The sequence below is a fragment of the Pan troglodytes genome, chromosome 3 (assembly GCF_028858775.2).
Source record: "Pan troglodytes isolate AG18354 chromosome 3, NHGRI_mPanTro3-v2.0_pri, whole genome shotgun sequence".
NCBI classification, from domain to species: Eukaryota; Metazoa; Chordata; class Mammalia; order Primates; family Hominidae; genus Pan; species Pan troglodytes.
In genome coordinates, this window is record NC_072401.2 from 68690022 (window position 1) to 68698120 (window position 8099).

Here is an 8099-nt window from a genome sequence, read left to right on the forward strand (position 1 = left end):
TTATTCTCTTAACTCTAAGGCCCTTTAGAAAATGCAGTTCTGCCAAAGTCTTTCAGTATTCAATTTTCATCTATTCTGCCAATAATAATTCACTAATGCCACCCTTTAATACCTGTAATTAAGTGCTAAATAATTTTTTAAAAATTCAAATATTATAATTTTCATTATTTGCTTTATTTATCTTTTGTGAATCTCATGTTTATTCCATAGCTTTCTTCTTCTTTTTTTTAGTTCTACATAAGTCATTATCACCAAGCATATATATTTACTGAGTGCCTGTTTGGTGCAGGACATCATAAATTGTTAGTTATATAATATTATTAGCTCATTTTCTCTTTCCAGTGTGAGAAACTGCAGTCCTTAACCCACTTTAATAAATGTGAGGTTTTTTTTTTTGCACAGTCTTTGTTTCTCTTAATATATCTTATGCCTTTTACTCTGAATAATGTTTTTTTCTATAGGTATATGGTACTTTATGTTATCAATATCTGTAAACACACAAAGGCAATTAAAATGAATCTTTATTTTAAAAAGGGATCTTTTTCTATATTATGCTGAGGAATTGCTTCACTAGTAATTTTTATAAAAATTGGATTTTGGAATTTCCAGGATAACATCAGTTACATGAAAGAGAAAATACCTGTGCCCATTTTTCTCATTTCATTGTTTTCTGCTGAGACATTCTTTTGCATGCCAAAACACTCTTTTGACTTAGTAATATCTGAAAATATTTGCAGCCTAATTACTTAGGCCTATATAACATTTCTCAGTTATTATTACTAATTAATTTCTCTTACGGAAGATGTGACAATGAGTAACTCTCAGAAAATAAAAGAGGTGTTGTAAAAAAAATCAAAGGTCCCAAATAAACATAATAAAATTGAAATGTTGCCACTCTTCCTGTATTTTTTTTCTTCTTATCATTGTCATTCATTTATCTGACAGCAACCCTCTGTTTCTACAGATATTCTGCTACTTGAAAATGGAGACAGTGAGGTGTTCAATTTGTATTCCAGTCAAGACTTAGTGGGAGCTCAATAAATGTCTATGGAATGGTTTCAATAAAACAGTGAATCTCAAAATTATACATGGCAGAGATAGACAGTCTGACCTCTATCTCTAGAAGCTGTAAATTTCTTTAGAATCTCAGGTTACATTTAAAAATTAGGCCTTTTTAACATTCATATGCATTTATGTGTATATATATATTTATATGTATTCACAGGTAATTTTTAGTAGTTTTGTGATTTTATCAGTTAATATGAAGGGGCAGAGGCAATCCTAGATTTTGTAAATACTAAAGCTTATAAAATTATTGTTCGCTCATTAAGAAAATGAATATAAAACTGTATATAGGCTGAGAGCGGTGGCTTATGCCTGTAATCACAACACTTTGGGAGGCCCAGGCAGGCGGATCACAAGGTCAGGAAATCGAGACCATCCTAGGCAACATGATGAAACCCTGTCTCTACTAAAAATACAAAAATTGGCTGGGAGACGTGGCGCATGCCTGTAATCCCAGCTGCTTGGGAGGCTGAGGCAGGAGAATCGCTGAACTAGGGAGTTGGAGGTTGCAGTGAGCCGAGATTGTGCCACTGCACTCCAGCCTGGCAACGGAGCAAGACTCTTATCTCAAACAAACAAACAAACACCCAAAAGACTGTATATAAAAGTAAGTATATAAGTAAACGTTTATTTGGAAAGAGAAAAGGAACCACAATACCACAAGCATCACAAAATCTAAAAAACTATAAATTAAATGCATAACACACTGCTATACTACTTTCTTTTGTCTTCAGACCCTTTCATTGTCACTTCAAATAACATGAATTATACAATATCAATTTTTTAAAAAAATAATTTAGCCTTCCTATCATAATTGATTTTTTTGCTATTATTAATATTAGAAAAACTTTACTTCTGCATCACGACTCATTATTTATAATGCTGTGTAAATTTTTGATATATTTTAAAATGGGGAAAAGCTCTGTCAACTTTATTTCATGTATAAGCTACAAGATTTGGAAGAATTTCCTAGAGTCCAGCTTCTGGCTGTATACATTTCAAACCTCTATTACCCACATACTTAGTGACAGGTGCTACAGGACAAGTTAATGTATCTTGTGATACAAGCTCTTGTCTTTCACCTTCCTGTCATGACCCTGGGAAAATCAGCACAGGAGTTGTAACCCTGGAATACATTTCTTCATCAAAATGGTAATATCTTAACTATATATGCAAATTATTCAGCTAAAACCAAAGCATCTCTCCAACTCAACTTACCCATAGCTGAATCTGAAAAGTGCCTTGTCCCATTCCAATCCATCTGACATGAAAGAAACCTGATGAAAAGGGAATAAGAATGGAAACGAGTCTCTGCCTTAAATGACTATGGATAAATGTCTTATTTTTGTATATTTACAAAAAGAAAAGAGCTTGTGCAAAGATTGCAAGGGCACGTTCCAAGGCTTGGAATGAGCTACACAAGAGAACTTTCCTAATGCCAAGGTTTATAGGTTCATGGTTAAATTCAGCTTTAGTTTCAGGTGCTATTCTTTTTTTTTTTTTTTTCAACTTTTATTTTAGATTCGGGAGTACATATGCAGGTTTGTTACATGGGTATATTGGGTGATGTTGAAGTTTGGGACTTGATTGATCACATCATCCAGGTAGTGAGCATAATATCCAACAGGTAGTTTTTCAGCCCTTGCTGCCCTCCTTCCCTTCCTCATCTAGTAGTCTCCAGTGTTTATTGTTGCCATCTTTGTATCCACAAGTACCCAATATGTAGTTCCCACTTATAAATGAGAACATGTGGTATTTGGTTTCTGTTCCTGTGTTAATTCTCTTAAGATCATGTACTCCAGCTGCATCCATGTTGCTGCAAAGGACATGGTTTTGCTCTTTTTATGGCTGTGTAGTATTCCGTGGGGTATATGGACCACATTCTCTTGATGCAGTCCACCATTGACAGGCACCTAGGTTGAATGCATGTCTTTGTTATTGTGAGTAATGCTGAGATAAACATAGAAGTGCATGCATCTTTTTGGTAGAGCAATTTATATTACTTTTGGTATATATCCAGTAATGGGATAGCTGAGTCAAATGATAGTTCTAAGTTATTTAAGAAAGCTCCCAAACTGCTTTCCAGAATGGCTCAACTAATTTACATGAACACCAGCAATGTATAAAGTATTACGTTTTCTCTGCAGCCTCGCTACCATCTACTGTTTTTTGATTTTTTTAAATAATAGCCATTCTGACTGGTGTGAGATGATATCTTATTGTGGTTTTGATTTGCATTTCTCTCATGATTAACGGTGTTGAGCATTTTTCATATGTTTATTGGCCACTTGTATGTCTTATTTTTACAAATGTCTTTTCATGTTCATTGCCCACTTTTCAATGAGGTTATGTTTTTTGCTTGTTGAATTGTTTAAATTACCTACAGATTGTGTCTATTAGGCCTTTGTCAGATGCATAATTTGTGAATATTTCCTTCCATTCTGTGGGTTTTCTGTTTACTCCATTGATAGTTTATTTTGCTGTGCAGAAGTTCTTTAGTTTAACTAGGTCTGTCTTGTCAATTTTTGTCTTTGTTGCAATTGCTTTTGAGGACTTAGTCATAAATTATTTCCCAAGGCCAATGTCAAGAATGATGTTTCCTAGGTTTTCTTCTAGGATTTTTATAGTTTTAGGTTTTACATTGAAGTCTTCAGTCCATCTTGAGTTAGTTTTTGTATATGGTGAAAGGTAGAAGTACAGTTTTATTCTTCTGCATATGGCTAGCCAACTGTCCCAGCACCATTAATGAAACAGGGAATTATTTCCCCCATTGCTTATTTTTGTTGACTTTGTCAAAGATCAAACGACTGTAGGTGTGCAGCTCTATTTCTGGGTTCTCTATTCTGTTCCATTGGTCTATGTGTCTGTTAAATACCAGTACCATGCTGCTTTGGTTATTGCAGCCTTATAGTATTGTTTGAAATTGGATAATGAGATGCCTCCGGCTTTGTCCTTTTTGCTTAGGATTGCTTTGGTTATTGGGGCTCTTTTTGGTTCCACATGTAATTTAGAATATTTTTTTCTAATTCTATGAGAAATGACATTTGTAGTTTGATCAAAATAGTATTGAATCTGTGTATTACTTAGGGAAATGTGGCCATTTTAATGATATTAATTCTTACAATCCATGAGCATAGGATATTTTCCATTTGTTTGTAATATCTGTGATGACTTTCAGCAGAGGCAGTGCTCTTCTAAGTGGTTCACTTGTATTAACTCAATTAGTAACCATATTAAATGCAATACTATTATACTATTGAATATCCCCACTTTATAGATGAAGAAAATTGAGGCAAACAGATGTTAAAAAACTTGCCCAAGTTCATGAAGTTAATGATTGGCTAAGATAAGCATATGAACTGAGGCTCTCTGGCTTTAGATACTGTATTGTTAGCTATTTGTTCATTATTATGCTTGTTTTGATATTATACATTGAATTCCCTTTTAAAAGTCTTCCTAAAGTGGAGCCTATAGGAATATATGCACTGTTTATATAGTGCAGTTAACTGGTATTCCCAGCAGACTACTATACACATCTAGATAGGTCTAAATCACATTTTAAGAAGCATGGAACAAGCATCATGGTATTTTTTGTTTTATATTCCTCAAAAATGAAAAAATCAGAGACTATGTGACTTCTTAATTAGTGCACCTGTACAAAGAACCAAGAAACCTGTTGATATCTAATACTATTGAATATAATGCCAAGATATCACCAATCCACTCTTATAAAATAACATTTTTAATTTAATTGTATCATCAGACTACCAATATCAATCAAACATGATGCTCAGAGGCAGACGTATCACTTGTAATTATGCAAAAAAGGGGATATCTGGTAACTCGTTTGTTTTCAAACATAATCTTGATGTATTAATATTCTTAAAAATCACAGGTATGTCTTAGATCTTCCAAATCTGAAGTATAATAAATCTAAGAAGACATAATTTAAAGTCTGGGGTTATCTATTTTATTAATTATGTCACCATCAGAGTTCTTGGAAATTGCAATCAGCAATAGGACCCTGTATAAAAGTAATCACTAATAGCGTTATCACTGTTAATGCTGATAAAACGTCTGCTGTGTATCAGATAACATGTATGTTTTATTTCTATTGATTTATAAAAAAATAAAAACATGTAGATATCAGCATATCCTTTTTATAGTTAGGTTGAGCTAGAAGTTAATTTAACCGAAGCTGCACAACTAGTAAAAAAGGCAGTCAGGACTTAAGACACCAAAGCTCAGGTGGTTTTTACTAAAGCCCATTTCAACAGAAGAAAGAAGCTTGTGGAAAACATCTTTTGTGATCAATGTATTAGTTTCTTCGGGCTGACATAAAAAATTGCCACAAATGTGGTGGCTTAAAACAACAGAAATTGCTTGTCTCATAATTCTGAAGGCTAAAAGTCCAAAATCAAAGTGTCAGCAGGGCCATGCTCCCTCTGAAGGCTCCAGGAAAGAATCTTTCCTTGCCTCTTCTTTGCTTTTGGTGGTTGCCATCAATCCTTGGTGTTTGTTAGCTTGTGGCTGCATTACTCCAATCTCCACCTCTGTTGTAACCTGGCCTTCTTCTCTGTATGTGTGTCTGTGTATCTCCGAATCTCTGTCTCCTTATTAGCACACCAGTCATGGGATTTAGAGCTCATGTTAATCTGGTATAACTTCATCTTAACTTGGTTACATTTGCAAAACTCCTTTTTTCCAAATAAGGTCACATTCACAGGTACCAGGGCTTAAGACTTGCACATATCATTTTTGGGACATAATACATCTTGTTGAGACAGTCTTCAATCTGTAGAGTTCAAGTGTACTTGCGTCTCCATCTCAACATCAATACATTTATACCTCCTCTGTTACTTAGCTCAGATATCCCTTTGTTTTCAGTCTTTTCTTATTTTTCAGCTAGAAATATACTTTGCACTTGTCTTTATAACTCATAAAGTATGTTGTTCCACTTCTAACATAAAAATAAACAACTTCTTTCTGTTATATTCATGCTTTATTTCACTTAAAGCACTGTTACCTATTAAATATAGAAAATGATCATTTCTTATATGTCCTTGTTATCTGCAATGTCTAGCCCAGAAGTAAACATAATATGCATTCAACCATTATTTGCTGAATGGATTAGTTTATTTACTTGATAGCAAAATAGACTTTTCATTTTTGCTTTAGGTATTTCTGAATTTGTTGTATAGTACATAGCACATTTTTAATTTAATTCTCTTTGAAGTTCAACAGATGATTCCTTTAGATTTGAGAATTAGATTCTTCTGATGTCCAAAAGCTGTAAGTTATCAAGATATCTCACCATGGAAAGAAGGGAAATCTTCAAATTATTTAAATGTGGATAGCAAATGTTAGGACTATTTGTCAGAATCTGCTAATTTTCAAAATCAGAAATAATAAATCACTGAAGAGGGAAAAAACACCTCCTCCAACAATAATTTATTTGGTGGAATGCTATTCAATTCAATTATATTTGATTTAATTTAACATAACACATTTTTAGTGAAATATAATTATGCACAAAAAGGTTCAGGCATTTCAAAGATGCGTAAAACATTCTATCTTTCCAGAAGAAGATAAAATTTAAATTAGTGTTTGAATTTTAGGAAATATTCTAGATATTCTTTGCATAAAATAGCATACTTAACTCATGCAATATTCCCGAAAAGACAGTCTGATTACATTTATTGGTAACATTAAAATTTAGAGTTTAACCTCAAAAAAGCTGGGAAAAAAGGAAAAAAAAGTAGAGTTTAAATATACTGATACTTTTATAATATAATTATTCACTTTAAAAGCAAGTATTTTTAATGTCTTTGCCATGTCCCAGTAACTGTTCTGAATGTTTTACATGAAATATCTAATTTATTCATCACAACGCCTATATATTAACAAAATACTCTTATCTCCATTTTATAGATGAGGAGACTGAGACACAGACAGGTTAAGTATCACACAGGATGCAGCAACTGGTCCAAGATTAAGTAACTATTTCAAGGCAAACCAGCCAGTAATCGTGAGGCTGGAATTTCAACTTGGGTCTGTGTGACATTCAAAGTCCATGCTCTTTTGTCTCCCTTATGCTGTGCCAGGTGTTTTGAAGAAAATAAAGTCATGTGCATACAAAACTATTATATAAGGCCAAGTGTGATATGAACTGAAAGTATTATAAATTGCTATTAGAATTCAGAGATGGGTTCAGCTGATTAGGAAAACTTAAATGTTGGAGTTGACCTAACTGGGTCTCAAAGAACGGGTCAGATTAGCAATAACACATATCTTATATAATTTCTATAAGTGCATTCGTGTGTTTAGAAATTCCTTAGTTTTTTGGTATGGATGCTCCACCTAAAAATGAACTCTGAATAGGAAATGAAGACCAAGAGAGAAATAAAGGCACATATACCTCAAAGTATGCAAGGAAAGCGTTGAGTACAGCTATAATTTCCTTGAAAGGGAAGATGAAGACAAGCATTTGCAATGGGGAGACTAGAGAAGTGAAACATATTTACGCATCTCCTTCACATTTTCTAATTTTCATGAGCAAATAGTTCTTTAGGAGGAGGGAACAAAGATATCTACCAATATTATGAGTAAATAGAGAGACTCCCCTAATCTAAGACACTCATCTGAAATGTATTCCAGGCAAAGGTATCTTGAGTGCCTAAGCAAGAGTCAGAACCAGGACAAAACCTGGTGCAGCTCACAATGAAAGCTACTGTTAAGAAATGCATCACAACACTTGTGTATTAGCAAGTTGAGAAATGATCATTGTGGGATTTGATTCCACAAGGCATAGCATACCATAAGGTTTAGTTTAAATCCTTACAGACTTCAGATTTACTGTTGATCGATGTTGTTTTCTGTTACTTAACTCTTTTGAACGGCTGGATAGAACACTTGCCTGTGGAGGGCCAGGCCATCCAGGAATATCTACTATCTATTGAATGGCTACTAATGGCTAAGAGCTTTAAATGTATTACATCTATTTCTCCATAAGTACTTTAGGGACAAATTCAGGT